At 34.7% G+C, this 4,786-nt stretch overlaps 1 long non-coding RNA gene across 1 annotated transcript; it reads left to right on the top strand.

Annotated features, from left to right (window-relative positions):
• The first annotated feature begins 441 nt into the window (after window positions 1-441).
• Window positions 442-1,252, top strand: LOC149249923 (uncharacterized). Its single transcript, XR_016265917.1, has 2 exons — window positions 442-790; window positions 930-1,252. It is a non-coding gene; the product is annotated as an uncharacterized LOC149249923 (long non-coding RNA).
• The last annotated feature ends 3,534 nt before the right edge of the window (window positions 1,253-4,786 follow it).

Genomic DNA, 4,786 nt, shown 5'->3' with positions numbered 1-4,786 from the left:
TTAAAGGGATGAGTGTGGCAGAAAAGGGGAAGAATCTAGGTATATCGAAGTAGAAAACTAGTGAGATGAAAAAATAGTGCCCAAGCATTAGCACCAGAGCACATGAAGTCGCCAATGAGAAAAACACCGAAGAAAACGACAACAAAGCCCCCATGAATGGGCAATTGCTATTTCCACCTCTATAGCAATATAAATGCACCGTCCTTACAGCCAAATCCATGTATTATGGGATACTGACGCGACAGCTACATGCAATCCCATGATTTTCCGGCAACTATGCTCCATACCTTTCCCGGCCGCTCCCTTCCAACCTGTCACACGGTGGATATGATAGTACACCATACTCATTCAATGCAACCTCTATAGTCATTCAATGCAATCGCCCAATCTGGGTGCCCAAAATTTCAAAATTCAAATGTTATTTCCGCGCCCAAACTGCCCATGAAATTTCTGAAACGAAGTGAAACGAACACACCACAGAGATTTCGAATATCTAAAGGGGTCTCTCCTCGCATCATGGTCTTCCAACGCTCTTCCGGTACTGGTTCCGCCATACGAGAGGCCGAGAGTTGGAGGTGCCACTCTCTCTGGTTTCCCAGATTGGATCATCCATTGACCACATAAAGCAGGGATTATTTGTGCGCTCTTATATAAATGCATCTTCTGAATACAGAATGATCTCGCCGATTCACAACATCTGAGGAGCTTGCTTATATTGTCTTTGGTGTATCTGCAGAGGAAAATAATAGCACAGCGGAGAGAAATCTTCAGGGACATAGAAGACTTTGCAGTTAGTAGTTTCTTCTGTGACCTTCCTTCTTCCTTACAGAAAATGGTTTTCTAATAAGTTGCTGCGGGGACTTTCGGTTTTTTAGGGAATTTTCGTTAGCTCACTATTGAGCAATCTTTCTGTTTTGATTTGATTTCAGGGTTGTGATTGATAACGCCGTCTGTGAAAACGCAACATTGGTGAGGGTGAAGCCCTTGGCTTTCTCAGTCTGAATTTCTTGAATACATCCTATGTGGGGTAGTTTTTCAGGGAACACTGCCATCTGACAATACGCATTTTAATGTATAAGACTCTGATCGCATTGTCAGCGTTCCGTTAATGTTGACTAAACGAGAGACACAGAACGCTTCTTTCCTGCAATTTGCAAGGTTGGTTTATGCTCCCTTGTTTATTATTATGATTTAGATGTGCCTGATAACTACCACATCAACCTGTTAATTTCAATTAATTTATATTTCTGCAGATTCCGTTATGAGTTTGACTTCATATCACATATTCCTGCACTCCCATCTTTAACGGCCTCTTAAAGTAAAATAAAATATTTTGCGAGTTCAAGATATCCTGGGAATAAACCTGCGTTATAAATTCCAGTTTCTTCAATTTTATCTATTATAAAAAATAATATAAATATTCCCCTTTAATGGTAAAGCTCGTTGAAGTTCCGAAGAGTAATTATAAAATCTAGATTCTGATAAGATAAGTTGAACCTAAATCCCATATACTATATGCAATCATACGGAATTGATCGCTTTGATGCCTAAACAACATTATATAGAGCATGCGCATGCTTGTAGAACTAATTTTTAAAGGACAAGATCCTCTTTATGTAAAGCAAATGCAGACATTTCAAATATATAAGAAAGGAATATGGGCATCGGAAGGAGATCAAATCCCTCATTGAACATTGAACAATCATGAACTATAATAATATGACAATTGGAAAGAACCTGCGTGGACAAAACCTCATTGAACACTAAAAACAATCATGGATAAGAGGCAGTACGGCAGAACTTTTTTTTCCATTAACTAGATTCTGGATTTGAGGTAAATTTTATTTGAAATTCCATAAAAAGAATTATAAAAATTATAATTGACTGGTTGAAATTATACAATATTGATATTCTAAAATTATTTTATTACTCTACTATTTTATTATATTGAGAGAGGTAGTTTATCTATACTCTATTATTATATTGAGAGAAGTAGTTTATATAGCTTAGTTTAATTAGATTGTTTTTTGCCTTGAAAATCATGAAAATTTTGGTAATATTTTGATAAAATTTTGCAGCCAATTTTGTAAAGCAATTATCAAACTTTAAGATTTTAGGTGTCTAGAAGTTTTTTGATGATGCTAAATCCATTTCCACCATCAAAAACATGATTAGAACAATACTACTCTAAGGTTTCTTGAATTTTGTTTATCCCATTTCTACCATTTTGATCATCCCCTAATTCCTCAGCCATTTATATATGCATATAAAAAATATATATAATTCTTTTAATACTCAATCTAGTCACATTATTATTTTCAAAATAAAAATAAAATATTAAAAAATAACAATTAAATAATCAGAAAGGATGACAACCACAAAATCAGATATTCACTTCCGTCTAATAGAGTTTGGGAATCTGGACCAAGTACCTGCCACAGTTAATTTTCCCTCTGTCAGCATTACGTATATCCTTAAAAAGATCATTTTTAATAAAATCTATTTTTAAAATTAAGAAATCTAAAATTAAGGGAAACTGTTTTGATTTCATGAGAGCATTTTATTAATAAAATATAAATTTTATGAAAAAGAAACTTAAGACGAAGGAAATTAGTTTTTAGAGTAAATCTATTAAAACATCATTAACCAATTGTAATTATAAATATTTTTTTTGTTAAATAATATATATGTGTATTATAGAGGATATTTTAATTGGCAATTGTGATGATATGAAGTATTTTGCAAATTAAAAGATCTAAGATTTAAATTTCCTTGAGTAATGCAATCTATATAGAAGAGGAAGATAATTACAATATGCCCGAAAATATAAATATAAAAGCTGTAGGAATCAACCCACCCACTATGAGACTAAGGCTACCTATTTACCAGTTCTTCTAATACATTATATACATATGTGTGAATTTTTTTATTTATATAAGTAATAAATACTCTTACTGGAAGAAAAAAAAAAAAAAAGAGAGTAATAAATACTATTGTTTTTTTAAGAGGTAATCTCTTATTTATTTTGATTAGGATTATGATTAAACACATCATGTGTCAATATTAAATAATTGATATTTTTTTGTAAATTAATATTTTTATTGTCTCCTAATGAATTCAAAAATAAATTACAATATAAAGCCATGGAGTGCTTATTCATAGTACTTTATAGGTCGTTTCACTTGTTTCAATAGAGACGAAAAATTTTAACCCCTTATTCATTACACTTAATCTCAATTAACAAACATTCTTAATATACCTTGACATTCCAAAACATAACATTAATACAAAACAACCACCAAACATTCGAGGAAGACAGACTTGTTGGGTCCTTTGTTGTAGAACTTGGGGGAGTAGCAGGATCAGATTAACAATGAAATTAGCCTTCGAGATGTGTCAGCTTTACATCGAGTTTATCCAAAGAAGAAACTTTGATTTCTCAGAGCTCTCTCAGTGTCTTCCAAAGAGAGAAATACATTGCATCTTTCCATCTATTTATTTTTTAGTACAATGTCGAGCAATGTCTTCATATGTAAGTGTAATACTATAGAATTAAGATATTGTTTCCTTCGTCCCCTCCTATGACTAATATAAGGAAAATAACCAGAGACCTTTTCCAAAAACTCAAAATTAGAAAAGGAAGGCTTGTTGCTCTACATCAACCATGGATTCTAGTTTCTTGATTTTTTAACCGGTCTCAGGGAAAGATCATGCATATGGAGCCCTAAAAGTTTCTTGTACATGTAATTGTTCCTAGTTTCAGTTTTGAGGCCCCTACCAGTAAACTCCCCTCCTGCTCTGCATATGTTGTATAGGCGGCATATCGTGTAGGAGTGACGATCTCTCGAAATTCTCAGAAAAGATCAAACAGATAGAGGAAGGAAAATTATACAAAGGTATACCATACCCTCTACCAAACCCCAACCCACTGTCTTTGGAATTAAGAAACAAACGTGAGGGAGGAATGAAACACAAACAATAAGACACAAAGCAAAACTCATACAAATTTGAATTACAACATGTACCTCCACGAACATGGAGCCAAAATCACACCCAACCCAAGAAATTACCCCGCCAATGCTTGAACCACCTTTGCTATAAAAATTACCCAAGCCAATAGGAACACACCACATAGTAGCAAACACAACACTATCAAACTCACTAATAAGTAGGTCCTCCAACCCCTCGTCAAAGAGAGATATCGACACAGTGAAAATCAAACCTTTAGAGAAAAACCACACAATTCGATACCAATTGATACACAAAAGGAAGGGTAGCAAAGATACTGTGAGTAAGACAGGTGAGAGAAAGAGGACATACAAAAACTGCGCCCATCGACAGCTTCCAATGGTTCATCACCTCTACAACTCCAATGAGATTCATTGCTTCCCCACCTACCTTAATCCCATGCAGCTAGGTAAAGTCTTGCAGCCACAACATGGCTTGTTCGGATTTCTACAAAATACTAATGTTATTTGATCTACACCTGAACCAAGCTCTCCACAATTAGAAAAAACTTCAGATTTTCCCTCATGTAGGTGGGGCTTCTACTCCTCCCCGTCACCCAGCCTCAATCGCTCTCCTCCCGTGTAGGTTCTCATACTAACCATCTCTTCCCTGTTTCACATATTTAAATTTACTTGTGTTACTCACACTTGTGCATGCATAGACCAAGTCACTCCCCCCTACCCACTCCTCCCCTATAGTTTCTCATACTAACCATCTCTTCCCTGTTTCACATATTTAAAGTTATTTGTGTTCCTCACACACTTGTGCATGCATATAG

Source organism: Pinus tabuliformis, chromosome 7 (assembly GCF_031772625.1).
Source record: "Pinus tabuliformis cultivar Carrire ecotype Pingquan chromosome 7, CPIR1, whole genome shotgun sequence".
Classification (NCBI taxonomy): Eukaryota; Viridiplantae; Streptophyta; class Pinopsida; order Pinales; family Pinaceae; genus Pinus; species Pinus tabuliformis.
Note: the sequence above shows the minus strand (reverse complement) of the source record. Positions and strands in the feature narration are given on the sequence as shown.